The following is a 21408-nucleotide window of genomic DNA, read 5'->3' on the forward strand; positions in this document are numbered from 1 at the left end:
AACTATCATCGCTAGTTGTGGCCTCTGGGCCTCTTTGATTTATCTCCTTGTTGTTTGTATGTCAGTGGGGATTCTGTTGTTTTATTAGCACGATTAAACGTTATGTTTTATATGTCCTTACCCCTTCTGTGAACCGATATTGTTAGCAGGGTATTGATTTTGCTTCATCTGTGAAGTATCAAAGTCAGGATAGCAGTAGGTCAGGGCAGGTGGCACAGTAGTGTAGTCGGAACATAGAAAGGAGTTCAGTAGGCAGGCGGCAGAGGAGCAAGGTCAAGTCACAAGAGCAGGAGATCTGATACACAGCAAGGCAATACAATGGAACGCTTTCTCTAGGGCACAAGGCAACAAAGATCCGGCAGAGAACTGAGGAGGGTGGAGGAATTTATAAATAAGCAACAGGTGGTTACACGAATGAGCGTACTGGCCCTTTAAATCTTAAAGCTCCGGCACGCGCTCGCCCTAAGGGACGGGGACACGCACGCCGGAGCAGAGAGGCGGAGGTCATGGTCCAGGATATTCTCCTCAGGTTCCCATGATCTCTCCTCAGGACCGTAACTCTCCCAGTCGACCAAAATAAATTGTTTACCTCTCACAGTTTTTGCAGCAACAATCTGTTTAACTTTGTAGACATCAGATGAGCCGGAGACAGGTGTTGGGACAGGATTCTTCTGAGAAAACCGGTTTATGACAAGAGACTTGAGAAGAGAGACATGGAGAAGGAATTGGGAATATGTAATGTAGCAGGTAGAAGGAGTCTGTAGGAGACTGGATTGATCTTTTGTAGAATCTGGAGGGGACCAAGGTAGCGGGGACCGAGCTTGTAACAGGGGATCTTGAAGCGAATGTATTTGGATGAAAGCCACACCATGTCACCAGGAGAGAAGGATGGAGGAGGTCTCCTACCCCTTTATCCGCTTGTGCCTTCATGCGTGAAGAAGCCTGGGACAACGATTGTCATGTCTATTGCCAGATGGTGGAGAAGTCACGGACCAGCTCATCAACAGCAGGCTCATCGGAGGAGACTGGAAGAGTAAGAGGAGGACGGAGATGGAGTCCGTAGACAACAAAAAAGGGAGACGACCTTGTGGACTCGGAATCCTTAAGATTATATGAGAATTCAGCCCAGGGGAGAAGGTCAACCCAATCATCTTGGCGAGCTGAAACAAAATGCCGAAGATAAGTCTCAAGGGTTTGATTGACCCTCTCCACCTGACCGTTGGACTGAGGGTAGTAGGCTGAGGAGAAGTCCAGATTGATGTCCAGACGGTTACAAAGGGCTCGCCAGAACTTAGAGACAAACTGCACACCTCGATCCGAAACGATATGCTGTGGAAGACTGTGTAAACGAAAGACATGCAAAAAAAAGTACTTCGCCAGCTGCGGAGCAGAAGGAAGACCTGGTAGAGGAATGAAATGAGCCATCTTGGAAAACCGATCTACCACGACCCAGATGACAGTGTTTTTATGAGAAGGTGGCAAATCGGTGATGAAATCCATGGCGATATGGGACCAGGGAGTCTCTGGAATGGGTAAAGGCTGTAAGAGTCCTGCAGGTCTTTCCGAGAAGTTTTGTCACGGGCACAAGTTACACAGGACCAAACAAAATAAGAAACATCACGTTCAAGATGGGGCCACCAGTAGTGCAGGGAAATAAGAAGTAGGGTCTTGCGTATTCCAGGATGTCCTGCTGTCAAGGAAGAATGACCCCATTTCAGGACCTTGCGTCTCAATCTGGTGGGCACAAAGGATTTTCCCAGAGGAAGTTGCTGAATCTCAGCAGGAGTGGCAGGAATCAAACGGTCAGGAGGAATAATATGCCTAGGCGTGGAGTCCAAACCAATGACATCAGAGGACCTGGAGAGAGCATCAGCCCTAATGTTCTTGTCTGCTGGACGGAAGTGAATGAAGAAGTTGAATCGGGAAAAGAACAGTGACCATCTTGCCTGGCGGGGGTTCAAACGCTGAGCAGACTGAAGGTATAGAAGATTCTTATGATCGGAGTAGATGTTGACCGGATGAGAAGAACCTTCCAATAAATGTTGCCATTCCTCCAAAGCTAGCTTAATAGCGAGGAGTTCACGATCTCCAATGGAGTAATTCCTCTCAGCAGGAGAGAAAGTCTTGGAGAACCCACGAGTTACAGTCTTGCCCTTGACGTTTTTCTCAGTGAAACAACACCCGCTCCAATAGATGAGGCATCAACCTCCAACGCAAAGGGCCTCTTTGGATCAGGTCTTGTAAGCACGGGAGCAGAGGCAAACGCAGACTTTAAACGGGAGAAGGCCTCTTCAGCCTCTCGAGGCCAAGATTTAGGATTAGATGCCTTTTTAGTGAGAGCCACAATAGGAGCAAAGAAGGATGAAAAATGTGGGATAAACTGACCATAATAGTTAGTGAATCCCAGAAAGCGTTGAATAGCACGTAGGCCCGAGGGACGTGGCCAACCCAATACTGCAGACAACTTATCTGGATCCATCTGCAGGCCCTGATGAGAGACAATGTAGCCAAGAAACGGAAGACTAGATTTTTCGAACAGGCATTTCTTCAGTTTGGCAGAGAGATGATTTTTCCGTAGTCGCTGAAGAACCAGACGAACGTGAGCACGATGCTCCTCTAAGTTAGAAGAGAAGATCAGGATGTCATCTAGGTATACAACAACACAGGTGTAGAGAAGATCACGGAATATATTATTGACGAACTCCTGGAAAATGACTGGAGCATTGCTGAGACCAAAAGGCATTACAAGATACTCAAAATGTCCTTCACGAGTATTGAAGGCCGTTTTCCATTCATCTCCCTTGCGGATACGAATGAGGTTATACACAACGCGTAAGTCCAGCTTGGAGAAGACCTTGGCACCACATAAACGGTCAAAAAGTTCTGAGATAAGATGTAGATGGTAAGGGATCTTGACCGTGATTTTTTTAAGTCCCCTGTAGTCAATGCATGGAGAGAGCAAGCCATCCCTACAAAGAAGAAACCTGCTCCAGCAGGAGAAGAGGCCTTACGGATAAATCCCTTTTTGGAGATTATCCTGGATATACTCAGCCATGGCTTTGGTCTCAGGAACTGAAAGAGGGTATATCCTTCCAGGAGGAAGAGTGGTACCAGACAGAAGATCAACAGGGCAGTCGTAAGGACGATGTGGAGGCAGAGACTTCCGAGAAATCTTGGTAAGGTGGGCGGCAGGCCAGGTAAAGGAGGAAGATGAGAAACAACTTTACGCAGAACAGGTTGGAGGCAAAAATTTTGACAAGATTGTCCCCAGCTAATTATTTCTCTAGTTCTCCAATCCAGTTGCGGGGAATGGCGTTGCAGCCAAGGAAGACCAAGAAGAATCTCAGAAGTACAGTGTGGCAGAACATAGAATTCAATCTTTTCTTTATGCGATACTCCCACTTGCATGACGAGAGATTCAGTACGGAAGTGAACCTTACAGTCTAGATTTTGTCCATTAACAGAGGAGATGAACAAGGACTTGGCAAGCCGAGTAAGAGGAAGATGATACTTGTGGACTAAAGCTGCATCATTAAAGTCACCTGCTGATCCGGAGTCCAAAAATGCTGTAGTGCTGAGGGAAGACTTGGCTGAAGCGAAGACTTGTACAGTAGTGTTGCTCGCGAATATTCGCAATGCAAATTTTAATCACGAATATCGCATATTCGCGAATATTCACGAATATAGCACTACGAATTACGAATATTTGTTTTTGTTTTTTTTCACAGTACACATCACAGTGATCACCCCTCTCTGCTTTCAGCTTGTGTGGAGTAAAGAAGGCTCTAATACTACTGTATGAGACTGGCGTGCAAATTTTCGCATTATGCTAATAAAACGCGAATATGAATATAAATTTAGTGAATATATGACGAATATTCGTCCATATATTCGCAAAATATCGCGAATTTGAATATGGCCTATGCCGCTCAACACTATTGTACAGGAATAGTTAAGCGTGGAGAGGTAGTATTCACACCCAGGGATGCCTCTCCCACATACCCTAGGTGCGGGCAAACTGTACAGTCCTTGAGAAAGTGCTCCGGGCTAGCACAGTACAAACACAAATTCTCATGACGTCTTCGTGACCTCTCCTGTTGTGTAAGACGAGAACGATCTCCTTGTATAACCTCTTTGGCAAAAGGCGCAAGAGACAGAAGAGGTGGACGTTTGAACACAGGTGTCAGGCGGGCAGATTCCCTCTCAAAACGCAATTCCTCCTGTCTTTCGGCAAAACGCACATCAATGCGTGTGGCCAAGTGAATAAGTTCAGTCAAAGAAGATGGAGGATCTCGTGCTGCAAGGGTATCTTTAATCCTCCTTGACAGTCCTTTTTTAAATGTGGCACACAAGGGCTCTTCATTCCAGGCAAGTTCAGAGGCTAGAATGCGGAACTGAACCGCGTAGTCACCAACGTTAGAATTCCCTTGACAGAGGTTCAGCAACGCTGTCTCAACTGAAGAGGTACGTGCAGGTTCTTCAAAGACACTGCGAAATTCTGCCAAGAATGCCGACAAATTGGAGAATACTGGATCACCACGGTCCCAAAGGGGTATAGCCCAAGCCAGGGCTTTTCCGGAAAGTAGACTAATGAAAAAGGCCACCTTACTACGTCCAGTCGGAAACAGTTCAGACATAAGCTCCAAATGCTTGGAGCACTGTGTAACAAAGCTTTTGCATGACTTGGAATCCCCATCATACTTGGAAGGCAAAGGCAGGTGCATCTGGGAGCCAGGAGACACTGCAGAAGCTGGAGGTGGGAGTGGGCCAGATTGTGGTACCTGCTGCTGTTGCAAGGCCATAAGCTGTTGCATCATGGCTGCAAGTTCAGAAAATTGCTACGCCTGTCGGGCCAACTGCTGCGACTGATGTATCACAACAGAGGAAAGATCCGAAACTTCAGGCAGGGGTTCCTCAGCGGGATCCATGGCTGGATCTTACTGTAACACTCATGTTTCTGAAGACAGGAACTCCGGTGTAAATCCGCTGGACCTGTGTGGCAGATGATGGGCTTGCAGCTGCAGACAACACCCAGGTCGCTACCCCTGGCACGGCTCGACCACACAGGCAGCTGAGGAGATGCGAGGTACAGGAGGGATGAGGCAACTCGTTGCCAGGATAGCAGTAGGTCAGGGCAGGCGGCACAGTAGCGTAGTTGGAACGTAGCAGGAATTCAGTAGGCAGGCGGCAGAGGAGCAAGGTCAAGTCACAAGAGCAGAAGATCTGGTACACGGCAAGGCAATACAATGGAACGCTTTCTCTAGAGCACAAAGCAACAAAGGTCCAGCAGAGAACTGAGGAGGGTGGACGAATTTTAAGCAACATGTGGTTACACTAATGAGCATACTGGCCCTTTAAATCTTAAAGCTCCGCACGCCCTAAGGGACAGACACACACACGCTGGAGCCAAGAGGCGGAGGCCGAGACAGGAGAAACACCCGGAGAGTGACGGACTGGGGCTTGCATGCAGGTGCGTCCCGCGATGCGAGTCCCTGCCCCGTCGGCAGCAGAAGGTAAGGGGACCATGCGCTCACGGCCAGCGTGTGAGGCCGGAGCATATAGCGTAACACTTGAAATCATGGAGGCAATGCAGACAAGGTTAAAAAAAAAAAAGGCCCTAAGATAACATGTCTAGTAGAAACCTTTCTGCATAATTAGGTGTTAACTATGTGTAACAATCAATCGTCTTTACATAGTTATTTAACCTGAGAAAAGACAGTTGTTCATCTGTTTTCAGACCTTGCTGTTTGACTTGAAGGAAGGGTAAAGAAACCTTTGGCTCATTGTAGCCAACTGTGCCAAAAAAAGTGCACTTTTTTTGACCCACATGGCATTTAGATAATTTTCCTGGATCGAATGAGCATAATTCATCACCATGTGATATTAGTCAAAAGTGCAACTCCTTCATAAATGCTATCAGAGAAAGGGCTCTTGTGAATCACCGTGACAAATGATGGCAGCGCTTTTCCAGGGGAAATGCACTGAAAGAATGGACAAAATCTGCAGTCAGCACAGAGCAGAACTCTGCTCTGAATAATTACGAACAGAATTTATGTAGTATGCATGGGCCCTTAATGTTTTTACTACATCTTGTGGTAGGGCATTTCAAAGTGTGACTACTCTTACTGTAAAGAAATCTTTCCTTTACTGATATTTAAATATTCTTTCTTCCACACATAAAACAAATCCTCCTGGTGGTCTGTACAGCTTTTAGGATCCATTTTTCACCTTTTTTATTTATTGACGTTGATTTTTAATAAAATTCTTGCTGAATATGTATCAATTAAGGTCTTGTAAATTGGTTTACAAGGTAAACAAAGTGTTCTTAACCCCTTAAAGGCCTTAAAGGGGTACTCCGCCGCTAGACATCTTATCCCCTATCCAAAGGATAGAGGATAAGATGTCAGATGGCCGGGGTCCCCCTGCTGGGGACCCCTGGGATCGCTGCTGCGGCACCGCGCTATCATTACTGCACAGAGCGAGTTTGTTCTGTGTGTGATGACGGGTGATACAGGGGAGGGAGCAGCGTGAGGTCATGGCTCCACCCCTCGTGACATCACGGCCCGCACCCTTAATGCAAGTCTATGGCGGAGGCGTGATGACCTTCACGCCCCCTTCCATAGACTTGTATTGAGGGGGCGGGCCTTGACGTCATGAGGGGCGGAACCATGACGTAACGTTGCTCCGGCCCCTGTATTGCCCGTCATTACGTACAGAGTGAACTCGCTGGGGATGTCAGATGGCAGGGGGACCCCGGCCATCTGACATCTTATCCCCTATCCTTTGGACAGGGGATAAGATGTCTAGGGGCGGAGTACCCCTTTAAGGACCAGACCAATTTTATTTTTCCATTTTCGTTTTTTTCCTCCTCGCCTTCTAAAAATCATAACATATTTCCATCCGCAGACCCATATGAGGGCTTGTTTTTTGTGTCACCAATTGTACTTTGTAATTAAATCACTTATTTTACCTTAACATGTACGGCGCAACCAAACAATATTATTTATGTGGGAAAATTGAAAAGAAAACCGCAATTTAGCAAATTTTGGTAGGTTTTTGTTTTCACGCTGTACACTTTCCGGTAAACATGTTTTCTTTATTCTGTGGGTCAATGCGATCAAAATGATACCCCTGTTATATGCTTTTCTATAATTGTACCGCTTAAAAAAAATCTCAAAACATTTTAACAAAATAAGTATGTTTGAAATTGCCCTATTTTGACAACCTTTAACTTTCTCATTTTTCCATATATGGGGCGATATGAGGGCTCATTTTTTGCCCCATGATCTGTAGTTTTTATCAGTACCATTTTTGCTTAGGTTTTACTTTTTATTAATTTTTTATAATTTTTTTAAAATAAAATGTGACAAAAAACAGCAATTTTTGACTTTTTTAAATTTCTTTTCGTTTACGCCGTTCACCGTATGGGATAATTAACAATATTTTTAATAGTTCATACTTTTACGCATGTGGCAATACCAAATAGGGGTATTAATTATTTTTTTTACGCTTTTTGGGGGGGTAAAATGGGAAGAATGAATGTTTTACTTTTTTTATGTTTATTATTATTTTTAAGATTTTTTTACTTTTTTATTTCCCATTTTTTACTTATTTTTTTTTTTTTTACACTTTTATGTCCCCATAGGGGACTATTCATAGCAATCATTTGATTGTTAATACTGTTCAGTGCTATGTATAGGACATAGCACTGATCAGTATTATCGGTCATCTTCTGCTCTGGTCTGCTCGATCTCAGACCAGAGCAGAAGACCCCAGGAGACGGCCGGAGCCAGGTGAGGGGACATCCGGCCGCCATGCTGGATGATCGTATCACCGCGGCAGTGAGGCGGGCGATCCGGTTATCCATTTAAAGTACTGCACTGCCGCAGATGCCGTGATCTGTATTGATCACAGCATCTGAGGGGTTAATGGCCAACATCCGCGTGATCGCAGATGTCCGCCATTACCGGCGGGTCCCTGGCTGCTGATAACAGCCGAGACCTGCTGCGCATGACGCGAGCACCGCTACGGTGCTCGAGATCATGGCGGCGTGTAAATGTACGTCATGGTGCGTTAAGTACCACATCACCATTGTCGTTAAAGGGAGTTTACCATGAAGTAATATCTCTCAAAACTGGCTAAGAATAAGTGTAGTTCAGTTTAATATCTCAAGAGTGGGGACCATATATTAAATGGATTTTTTTTAGAACAGGGGCTGATTTTGCCCTATGCATTGACCAGATATGGCAGTCAGTATCTTAGATGCACAAAAAGAAAAAGAAAACTATTGAGATGCCATTTAATTGTTTGAATGGAAAAATTGCAGCAATACTTTTCAATGAAACTTCTTTTTTCAGTGCAATACAGTGCAATACAATCCAAAGATTCTGACAGATAAATAATCTCTCAGTATGCCTAAATGTCTAACCTTTCTGCATGCAATGCATCCTAAATACAGATAGAATTAGATCCGAAATGCAGATAGAATTAGATCACATTGACATAAATTGTTACTTTGGCAGGGATTACTAGATATAAGTAAATGAAAGGTAAATGAACATAGTCCTTCTTGAGTTTTTTTTTTAGTGCACACTGTATATGCAAGAGTGGGATTCAACTTTTTAACAACAGCTTCCCTACTTGGCAGGACAGACACCCATGGCGAAGAGTGTTGCAGACAATTTCTACATTAAAAATTAAATATACTAATTACCATGAGTAAAGTGCTAAGTAGTTTTTACCATGTGAAACTACACCTCACAGTATGATTTAAGCAGTGGTAAGGTTATGCTGGGAGTTGTTGTTTCACTAATCGTAACTACGGAACTTACAAGTGTCTACAGTGCTGTTGGGGCATGGGCAAAATATACAATCATATCAGTGACTCAGGTCACATGTTCTCTGTAGTTTTTCTTCTTAATCTGGTCCAGACCACCATGACTTCTTCTAGCTACATATGCAGAGTTTTATGCTCAGGTATCACTTTTTTCAGCAGACCCCTACCCTCTATATGAAGAGCAAATCACTGGACCCCCTAAATGTAAGACTGCTCACAATGTGCCCCCTGAGTATAAGATGGCCAGACACTGTACCATCTGAATATAACCCTACCATAGAATAGAACATTGCCACACAATGTGCCCTTTGAATATAATACTGACCCACACTATGTTCTCTGAATATAATCATGCAAGACAATGTATCCTCTTAATATGATTTGGTACACTCCCCTGAATATAATCATGCAAGACAATGTATCCTCTTAATATGATTTGTTACACTCCCCTGAATATAATCATGCAAGACAATGTATCCTCTTAATATGATTTGGTACACTCCCCTAAATATAATCATGCAAGACAATGTATCCTCTTAATATGATTTGGTACACTCCCCTGAATATAATACTGTCACATAGTATACCCTCTGAATCTATATATATGCCCCATTGAAGTCAGTAGGGACTGCAGCAGATTTTCCGCAGCCTAAATTCCACCGCAGAAAATGTGCTGCGGACAGCCAAGAAGAACCCGCCCACTTTCAAATACATAGCGGAAAACCCGCAAAAAAATCCGCTAGTATGGACGTACCTTTAAGGGGGTTAAAAAGGGGTTGAAAGTTTATATGGAAGTCTGTCATTTTTGAAGCTAGAAGCATGAAACTTTGTTTTTAGGCTAACAATTAGAGATAAAGAAACACGTGTTTTAACGTTTTCTAAAATTCCACCCCTGAAGGGGTGAAATGAGGGTTCAAAGTTTGTATGAATTAACCCCTTGGTGCAGAACTCCGGGTATACCTGGCGCTGTTGCACGGAAGGGTTATGAAGCAAGCTCAGGAGCTGAGCTCGCATCATACCCGCACGGTCCCGGCTGCTTTCAGCAGTCAGGACCAGTGGCTAATGCACATTTTCTAAAATTCCATCCCTGAAGGGGTGAAACGGGGGTTCAAAGTTTGTACTAATTAACCCCTTGCCGCAGAACGCCGGGTGTACCCGGGACTGTGGCACGGGAGGGTTATGAAGCAAGCTCAGGAGCTGAGCTTGCATCATACCCGCACGGTCCCGGCTGCTATCAGCAGCCAGGACCCATGGCTAATGCCGGACATCGCCGTTCCGGCAGATGCCCGGCATTAACTCTTTAGACGCAGCGATCAAAGTTGAAAGAATTCGGGTTGTTTGGATGCCCGTAGACTTTACCAAGAGCGGCCTCATTACTAAAGGATCGTAAAAAGTACATCTGTGTTACCCAAAATTTTACGCGAGCGAAGCCACAGGCAAAAGCTAGTATAATATAGTAGAAAAGAAAAAAACTAAGGACAAGTGTGCACCTCCTGGGGATCATCAGGCAGTAGGCTAAAACAGATCAGTAGCTTTACTTTTTACCAAACAGTGTTGCGCTCAGGACACAACACCTAAATAGACATGTAGATTAGTAACATCGGGTCAGCAGCCTCATGGCCATTCCTGTGGAAGCACCGCACGCTGGAGTGATGGACTGGAACGGTGTAGCATACAGCTAGGCAGAAAATTATTCTAAAAAAAAGAAAAGTGTTTCAATCCCAAACTGGAATCTTCATTAAGGATGCTGAAGATTCCAGTTTGTGAACAAAACACATTTTTTTTTTTTATATATATAATAAAGTAAGTTTTATAAAGTATAATTACAACTGGATTCTTTGTCCTAAGAGATTCTTTTTCCATTTTTTTTGCCTAGCTGTATGTTACACCATTTCCGCTCTGAATATAATACTGACACACACTATATCCTCTAAATCAGGGGTGTCACTAGGTTAAATCATTCGGGGCCCCTGCCCCGAATGCTAAGCCCTGGTGCCCCAAATGTCAGGGCCGTTTGATATATATATTTTTTTTACTTTATACATTCCTGGGGCTCAGGGCCGGCATTGCCTATGCGCTGCAGCTAAAGCGTCACCGCGGTCTTTCCTGCAGACCAACACCCCCCCCCCCCTCTCTCATTGGTCTCACCCTGTGGGCAGAGCTCCGGTTGTCAGTGCTCTGGCTTCCGGCTCCATACACCCCGGGACCCGGCAGAGATATCATGAGGAGCCGCTGTGTACTGGCAGAGGTAAGAGGCAGGTGGGTCTCAGGGCCAGTGGTGGATCCAGGGGGGGAGGCACCGGGACAATTGCACAAACCCCCCCCCCCCCCCTCGTATAATACTGCTATGTTAGCATGACGGAGCGGGAGCTATCACCTCCCGCTCCACCATTCACTTGTTTGTTTACCTCTATACCAGGCCGGCTCGGCGCAGCCGCGGGAGTTGGGACTTAATTCACTGCTGCTGACAGGCCAGCGCGATGACGTCACATTATCGCGCCGGCGCCAGAAGATCCCGTCCCCGCGGCTCGGCACTCACATGTTAGAAGAGAAAGGAGATTTTCAGCGGGGGAACATAAAATAAGTGTGTATTTTTTTTTCTATATGGCACTGGGTCAAGCTGTCAATGTAAAAACTTAGGGGGCACAGGAAAGGAGACATTTAATGTGAGGGGCCTATGACAGGGGACATTATATGTGAAGAGCACATGACAGAGGATCCCCTGTCATGTGTCTCTCACATATAATGCCCCCTGCACGGTGCCCCTCACATATATTGTGCCCATCACGTATAATGCCCCTTTGGAGCTGGACAGGGGGCATTATATGTGAGAGTCACATCACAGGAGGCATTTTATGTAAGGGCAACAGCACAGGGGGTATAATATGTGAGGGGCACATGATGAGAGTATTATATCAGGGGCACAGGGGGCATTATATGTTAGGGGAGCATGATGGGGGCATTATATGTATGGGGGCCCCATACATAAAATGCCCCCGTCATGCTCCCCTAACATATAATGCCCCCTGTGCTGTGTCCCTTACATATGCTCTCATCATGTACCCCTCACATATAATGCCCCCTGTGCTGTTGCCCTTACATATAATGCACCCGTCATGCTCCCCTAACATATAATGCCCCTGGCTGTGCCCCTCATATAATGTTCTCATCATATGCCCTTCACAGATAATGCCCCCTGTCCTGTGCCCCGACATATAATGCTCCCTGTAAAGTGACCCTCTCATATAATGCCCCATGTGCTGTGCCCCTTACATATAATGTTCGCATCATGTTCCCCTCACATATAATGCCCTCTGTGCTGTGCCGCATAATGGGGGTATTATATGTTAGGGGAGCATGATGGGGGCATTATATGTTAGGGGCACAGCACTGGGGGCATTATATGGAAGGGGAACATGATGGGGCATTATATGTTAGGGGAGCATGATGGGGGCATTATATGTTAGGGGCACAGCACTGGGGGCATTATATGGAAGGGAACATGATGGGGCATTATATGTTAGGGGAGCATGATGGGGGCATTATATGTTTGGGGAGAGGGGAGCATGACGGGGGCATTATATGTAAGGGGCACAGCACAGGAGGCATTATATGTTAGGGGAGTATGATGGAGGCATTATATGTATGGGGCACAGCACAGGGGGCATTATATGTTAGGGGAGAGGGGAGCATGACGGGGGCATTATATGTAAGGGGCACAGCACAGGGGGCATTATATGTAAAGGGCACAGCACAGGAGGCATTATATGTTAGGGGAGCATGATGGGGGCATTATGTGTGAGTGGCACAGCACAGGAGGCATATGTGAGGGGCACAGGACAGAGGGCATTATTATTATCTGGGGGAAACAGGACAGACATTATTATTATGTGGGGGGTGCAGGACGGGTCATAATTATTATATGTGGGGGACAAGATGGGGCATTATTACTATTTGTGAGGGGCACAGAATGTTTTGCATTTTAGAGGTATGGTGTATATTATGAAGGAATTTCTTGGGTGCTACGATATTTATGGGCCACAATACCTCACACTTTTGTATTCAGAGAGCGCAGTATGTGCTAGTATTATATTCAGAGAGCACAGTGTGTAGTAGTGTTATATTCAGAGGTACAGTGTTTAGCTTTATTATAATAATTGTTTTCATATAGAGGATCAGAATTTACTGACAAATTAAGGAGCCATCTGGGCGTCATTTTCTGAATAAAGAAGATTTAGCTGACAAAGTCACAGCGGTATGTACCATCTAAATTAGATAAGGAAAGATTATAGAGAAGATATTACATGTGGTCACTGATGTCATTGTACATTCTCCTCACTATGTCCTATCAGAGCTGTAGTCACTTGTAAGTTCGACAGTTATAATGAGTGAAACTACAACTCCCAGCATAACCTGCTTAGGTCATACTGGGAGCTGTAGTTTTAAAAGGTAAAAAATTCTTCTGCACTTTCCCATTCTGTGACAACTGATATATTTGATTATCATACTGGAAATTATTTTCTGCAAAGTGCTACACCGCAGGCATCACAACAAGCTAAAAAATTACTTTCAGGGAAGAAGGGGTATGGGGCGACACCTTTTTTTGCCACATCGGGTGACACCAACCCTTGAGCGGGGATAGGCTGTGTAGACATGTGGCATCAGGATGGACACAGAATGATGGAGCCCAGGGACAGCCTGGCAAGGCAGCGCAAAGGAAGAGGAAGCTGGAAACACGGATGCCTTATGATATCTTACTTTCTCTTAGAGAGTGGGAGCACATGGGGACCTGGAGCAGACTATGAAAAGGTTGGTCATCAAAATTATGGGGCACTTTGGGGGGCACCATTTGTATCAGAGGGGGAAATATGGTTCAATAAGGAAGAAAAGGGGGACCATAGTTACTAGTTGGTGTGAGGGAGCGGGGCAAGGGGAGCATTATTTATATATATACACTTTTCAAGGTGTATTCTTTTATCGTAAAGTTTATATGGGACAGCTTGAGAAAAATTATTTTATATAGTAGGACATTATTTTATATGGGGCATTGTGGGGCACTAAATGTGTTGCATTATTATATATATGGGAATACAGGATATACAACTTTTTCTGTCCACCAACACAAAATACTCTGATAGTGCCCCTCCCGAGACTAGGATCTGGATCGGCCCCTGCTCAGGGCTCCCCTGTACCGGTTACATTATCATATTAATCCTTCTTCCATGGCCGTGCTATATCTCCTCACCATCCAGGCCTGGCTACATCAGCACTAGCTATCCAGCTATCACCGCAGCCTGCCCTGCCATTCATCACCCTCCCCTGCCTGTGTCCATCTCATTCACCCTGGGTTACCCTCTGCATTGATCCTCCTCTAAACTAGTGTTTTCCAAACAGTGTGCCTCCAGCAGTAGCAAAACTACAACTCCCAGCATTCCCAAATAGCCAGAGGGCATGCTGAAAGTTGTAGTTTTGCAACAGCTTGAGGTACATTGGTTGGGGAACACTGCTTTAGAAGTTACAGACGGAGTAAAGATGGAAGTGAGGAGATGCAGATACACCCTGGTGTGTAAAGTACCATGTACCTGTACCTCCTCACCACCATCTTTACTCCATTTGTAACTTCTAAGACAGTGTTCCCCAACCAGGGTGCCAGAAGTAGCAAAACTACAACTCTCAACATGCCCAGAGGCCCAATGACTGTCTGGGCATGCTGAGAGTTGTAGTTTTGCAACAGCTGGAGGCACCCTAGTTGGCGAATACTGGTATACAGTGTAGACACTAATGTAAATCCATGTACATACAGGGTAAGTAATGTAATTTCATACAGTGACCCCAACAGCAGAACAATGAGTGCAACTCTGGAGCTGTACTCATTATTCTCCTGGCAAGGTCACTGTGTTCATACATTACATTACTTATCCTGTACTGATCCTGAGTTATATCCTGTATTATACCCCAGAGCTGTACTTACTATTCTGCTGGTGAGGTCACTGTGTACATACATTACTTATCCTGTACTGATCCTGAGTTATATCCTGTAGATCTTTTATTAAAATTTCAAACATAACAATAAAAAAATTACAAAACATAAACATATCATATCCGACAGAATATATCAATATAACGATCATAAAACCGACACCATAGCATAAAATACAACACCGGTCCACCCCACACTCATTCCTGCACACAAACAAATATATACAATATTTACAAAAGACATATTCCTATAATACCCATAATACCCATACCATACTAATAAACTATATACACTAATACTAAATGTGAATTTCCTGGCCCAGTTGCAATACCAAAAACCCAATACCAGTAATATAGCAAAAAGAATAACAACAACAACAATAATAATATATACAAAATAATAAAAACCAACACAAACAAAATAACACCCCTTTTTTTTTTTTTTTTTTGGCCCTGAGCTGGTCCCGCATCCCATGCCCCCAGTACATGTTACCAGACGTCCATGAACCAGTCCAGGATTTTCTGTATATATAAAAGTCCCATACAAACCCCCTCCCCCCTTTTTAACCCACCACCCAACCTAAACTAAACCCAAACCCCAGGTGGCATCACACAATATATACAATATATACATTACATAAAATATACACAGACCAACAATATATACAATACATAAGTATACAAATAGACTACAACAATAAATACAATAACAAATACATATAACACTATAAGCCAAACAACAAACCCCTAAAGCTCAAGTTCAGCGCCTGCAAGCCCTATATTACCATAAACCAACTGCTCAAAACAAAAAGACTAATGTGCCAGCATCAGCCCACCACCAGGGGGAGACAACAGGCTAAGGCACTTTAAAGGCAGAGCCCCTCCACAGACGAGAGGCCCTGCCAGCACCCAGCCTCTCGTACTCCAGAGAACGCAGCTTCACCAGGTCACCGAGAATGTTCCTAACCACCACATCCACAGGGAGGATTTTACGCTGCGTCGACACTAAACACCGTGCGTTCCACGTGTAATACCTGACCACTGAGCTGACTAGGAATAAAGTGCACCGGTCCCAGCCTCCAAGGTTTCTGAATGCCCCATAGGCCCATTCCGCATAGGAGAGACTGGCCAGCCAAGGCCAACCAATGGAAGCGCCCACCCTGGTGTAAACCTCTGTGTTAAAGGGACAATGAAGCAGAAAATGCTCCATGCTTTCCAGCATGCCTCCACACTCTTCGCGGGGACATCCCCGGTCATCAGAGCTCCTGCACTTCAGATTGCCCCTCACACACAGTTTCCCGTGGAAGCAGCGCCAAGTCAAGTCCCAAAACTTCAAGGGGATCCTGATAGAATTCAAAAGCTCTAAACCCACCTCCAGATCCCGACTTGGGCAGTCCTTGAGCACCAATGGCCTCTGGAAATGAGAAGACAGGACCCTCTTGTCAAGGAATTTCCTCGACAGAGTCCTAATCTCCCACATCCCCAGACCCCACCGACGAATAACCTTCAGAACCGGGGTAGTGTAAGCCGGGAGATGCCCGTGTGGTGTGCGAAGATCCTTCACTTGCCCTCCTGTCTCCCATTCCTGGAAGAAAGGCCAAAACCATCCCCTACAGGAGGATACCCACGGAGGAGCCCTCTCTGACCAGAGGTTTGCTATATTGGTCTTAAGAAAGGTATTCACTAGGAACACCACAGGGTTGACCATACACAACCCCCCTAGTCTCCTCGTACGGTAAGTAACCTCCCTCTTCACTAGGTTCAGTCCATTCCCCCATAACATTTGGAAGAACACACTGTAGACCCGGGTCCAAAGAGGTTCTGGCAACATGCATACACTGCCCAGATATATCAGCAAAGGGAGCAGGAAAGTTTTCATCAGGTTAACCCTTTCCCGGAGGGTCAAAGACCAACCCTTCCACTGATCTACCTTCTGAGCGGCGATCTTAAGCCTGCTGTCCCAGTTTTGTTTGGGGTAATCCCCTTGACCAAATTCGATGCCGAGGACTTTTGCGAATTCCTGGGGCTCTGGAAGGGCGTCCGGGAGATCAAAATCAGGATCTCCCCCTCCCAGCCAGAGACTCTCACACTTATCCTGATTGATCTTGGACCCGGATGCCTCCGAGTAGCGGTCCACCTCTGACATCACCCATCTGACCTCCTCTTGTGAGGAGACAAACACGGTGACATCATCAGCGTACGCTACCGCCCTCAGAGCCGAATCCGGCACCGCCAGGTCCATTCTCACCCCCGCCAACGGTCCACAATCAATCCCTCTAAGGAAAGGATCGATTGCAAACACGTACAGCAAAGGGCTCAAAGGACAACCCTGACGGACACCAGACCCAACCTCAAAAGAGCGGCCAATCCAACCATTCACAAGCAGGAAACTCTCTGCCCCTACATACAAGGTCTTAAGCCAATCAACAAACCCCCCTGGCAGGCCATATCTCAGAAGGACAGACCAGAGGTACTCATGGTTAACCCGATCAAACGCTTTTGCCTGATCCAAGGAAAGCAAGTACCCCTTCCAGTGGCCAGCCCTACCCTGCTCCACAGCCTCTCGGATACTGAGCACAGCACTGAATGTACTGCGGCCCGGAACAGAGCAATGCTGAGCCCCCGAAAGGAGCCGGGGTGCAAACTCCACCAGCCGGTTAAACAGCACTTTTGCCAGAATCTTTCTGTCCGCATTGAGAAGTGCTATGGGACGCCAATTCTCAATGTGGGACGGGTCTTTACCCTTTGACAGGATGATCAATGCTGACTTCCTCATCGACTTTGGCAGAGTGCCCGAGGATAGACACTCATTAAAAACCGCGGTCAAGAGGGGAACCAAAGTGTCCTTAAAGGTCTTATAGAACTCAGATGTTAAGCCATCCGGACCGGGTGACTTCTTGAGGGCAAGCCCATCAATAGCCATCCTGACTTCCTCTTCCCGGATCATCTCTGTCAAAACGTCAAGAGAGGGGTCTACTTCTGGTTCAGGGACGGTTTCAGCCAAGAAAGCTGATACCTTATCTCGATCTAGATCCTTCCTTCCCAAGAGGTGCGAGTAGAAGGATCTGACGACCTCCAGGATCCCTGATCTGGACCTTTTCAAGGATCCCGTACTATCAATCAGTCCTGAGACTACTTTACCATTCACTGACATCTTGCAGTTTCTGTAAGGGTCGGGCGAGCGGTACTGCCCGTAATGCCTCTCAAAAACCAAAGATGCGTGCCTATCGTACTGGCACTTCATCAGCAAGGACTTCACTCTGGAGATATCATCACGACTACCTCCAGTCGAGACAAGGTTCTCAAGTTTCTTCCTCAGGCCCTGGTACAAGCGGTACCTGTTTAGGCTTCTGAGGCCCGAGAGCTGGCGGAAGAATCTCGCAACCCTTTCCTTGAAGATCTCCCACCACTCTGACTTACTGCTACAAAGGCCCAGCAATGGTACCTGGCTCTGAAGAAAATCCTCAAAGGACTGTCTTATCTCCGCTTCTTCCAAGAGAGACGAATTCAGCTTCCAATAGCCTCTGCCCATCCGGGGGGTCTCTGTGACATTCAGAGAAAACAAAATTAAACAGTGATCGGAGAACTCCACCTCAACAACAGACACTGCTGAAGAGACGGCTTCCTCCTTTAAATAAAACCTGTCTATCCTAGACCTACAACTACCCCTATGATAGGTGAATCCCGCGTGGCCTGGGGTGTGCCGGATGTGGACATCCACCAGGCGAGCCTCACTCGCTATGCTATTAAGGGCGACGCTATCATAAGTCAGCTTGTCTCTGGCACCTCCCCTGTCTTGGGGCCTCGTGACAGCATTAAAGTCCCCTCCAAAGACCACCTGCCGGCTTGTAAAAAGATAGGGCTTAATCCTCATAAAGAGGCACTTCCGGTCCCACTTAGACTGTGGGCCGTAGATGTTAATAAGGCGAAGTTCTTGTCCCCTCATGAGGACATCTAAGATCAGGCACCTCCCCATTTCTAACTCGATAACCCGTCGGCATTCTACCGCTGCGGTAAAAAGGACCGCCACTCCGCTATACGGCTCGGCCCCAAGAGACCAGTAGGAGGGCCCATTCCTCCACTCTCTTTTAGCCTTGTAGATAGATGACATATCTGTTAGCCTGGTCTCCTGCAAAAATAAAATATCAGCATTAATATGGGCAAAAAAATCATAGGGAGCAAATCGAGCCGTATCTGACTTAATGCTGGCGACATTAATGGACGCCAGCGTCAACGGAGAGGGTGATTGAGTTAAACAGCTTTCTTTTTCCCACTCCCCTTCTCACCCTCCACATCAGAAGAACTCTTCACCCTCTTTAGAGAAATAGAAGTGTCCATCTCACCAGACGTCGTTTTACTTTCCTCGTCTCCGGATTCCAGGCCAGTCCCTTCCCCCGAGGACATAACCTCCCCAGGGGAAGAGGACTCGGCGCCCCCTGGAAGCCCCTCTGCCACCTCCCCCTCATCCTCCCCCTCCGAAGAAGAGGAGGAGATGTCCCTGAGGGGTCGGAATCGATTGGAAAGGCCAACCAGAGGGGAGTCAGTTTTGCCTTCCTGTGGCACCTGGACCAGGGTGGGAGAAGATCTTAAATCTCCCTTTTTTTTTCTACTTGTACCCCGCTTTCGTGTCTCCTTCTGCCATCCCCCATCATCCTCCTCCACGCTATCTGAGGAGATGGCACCTTCCTCATTCTGGATCCTCCTGACCTCCTCATTCAGCTCGCCATCCCTCAGGGTCTCAGCAGCAAGGTTGGCCTCTGGGACAGAATGAGAGGTTGTCCCGGTAACCTGGGCTTTCCCCATCACCCTTTCCCTTTGGCATTTATCAAGACGTCTTAATTGGGCTGGTGTCTTTTTCTTGCTGTTCCTCACTGACCCCTCAGTTCCTCCACCCCTGCTAGTCCCCGCCCCAGCAGATTCCGGCTCGTGATCTTCACCCGCTGGGGACAAGACTGCATTAGCGAAAGAACGAGGACAACGACTGAATGGGTGACCTAAGTCACCACACAGGGGACACCTAATCTCTGCACAAGATGCGGCAAGATGGCCTACAACCCCACACAAGGCACATTTCTGCACCGTACAGTTTGCACTGAAGTGTGTGGGGTCACCACATCTGTGACAGAGCTTCGGCTGACCCCGGTAGAAAATCTGGGTACGATCCCTACCGAGAAAGGCAGAGAATGGAATATGGGTAACTGTATTTCCTGAACGTTTAAGTTTTACCAAAAACATCCAGGCTCCTGACCAGATGCCAAACTCGTCCCTGTTCTTCTGCGGGACCCCCATTACCTCGCCATACCGTCCTAACCAGGTGATGATGTCAACACAAGAGAGTGATTCGTTATGGGTCAAAACGGTCACTCTCTTGATTTCGTTTTGGCGAGACAATGCCTGTATGGCAAAGTCTCGCCAGCCGGGCTCATTCTTTACCAATTCATAATTCGACCAGAAAAGCTCAAGCCCCTCTGGCCGAACAAAACTGATATCGAATTCAGGAGTACCGTAGGGATGTATCAAGGCAAAGATATCAACTGCCTTGAAGCCCATCTTTAGCAAGAGCTCAACCACTTTCGTCCTTGAAGGACACATATCTTCGCCCTGCCACCGAAGACGGACTACAATCCTACGGTTACTACCTGCCCCGGCTGTTGGGAGGGACCACACAGTATCGCCCCCTCTTTCCTCTCGGAAGGCAGAGAGACCGTGTCTCTCTATCCAGAAGGACAGATCAACTGCTCTACCCTCTACATTAATCGACCTTTCCCCCTTTTTCAGAGCTTCCAGGAGACGTCGCTGCAATAAACCGTCCCTAGAGTCAGGAGACGAGGAAAGTATTCTACTTCCCCCAGCAGTGACATTGGCATAACTCCTATGGTCTGTCACCACTGGGGGGGCAACCGGACCAGACCCTGCACCTACACCACTGCCGATGACAACATCCCCACCACCCCCAATGACAACATTAGCACCAACTCCAATAACATGGTCACCACCTCCCCCAAAAACACCTTCCCCAGTAACATCAATCTCCATCCTCTCCCCAGTCATACATCCCCCAACCCCATTTACCCCATCACTCACACTGGCTGGACCAGCAACAGGTAAAGCGGCAAATGATGATGGTGATGTTGATACATTTTCAGTCCGTTTTGCCTCGGCATCACGGGGCACTAGAGCTGGGACAACCTCCGCTGGCCCTTTAAGGGACCGTGCAGCATGCTTACCCAGTCTAGAGGAGGCCCCAGCCCTGTTCTTATTAGTGCCCTCCGCCTCATCAGCAATTTCTCCAGTCTTATCAGGGCGCCGCTGATCAATGGGATCAGTGGCGCCAATACAAAATAAGATTTGTTGTTTTCTTTTGGGAGCGTCTGCTACATCTGTAGTCACCGCGACTACCTCAGGCACTGAGTCACCCCCCCTCCCACAGGGGAGCGAACTACAGCCCCGGAGTCTGCCTCTATGCCCACTGCTGGGCTGCCCTCACTGTCCGGCCTTGCGGCCAGTGCCTTCTCTACTCCATCCCTGCTACTGCAAACAGGCATGGAGTTTTGCGCCCTTTTAGTACCTGTACTCTCCCCGCTCCTTTGCAC

Source organism: Hyla sarda, chromosome 7, assembly GCF_029499605.1.
Source record: "Hyla sarda isolate aHylSar1 chromosome 7, aHylSar1.hap1, whole genome shotgun sequence".
NCBI classification, from domain to species: domain Eukaryota; kingdom Metazoa; phylum Chordata; class Amphibia; order Anura; family Hylidae; genus Hyla; species Hyla sarda.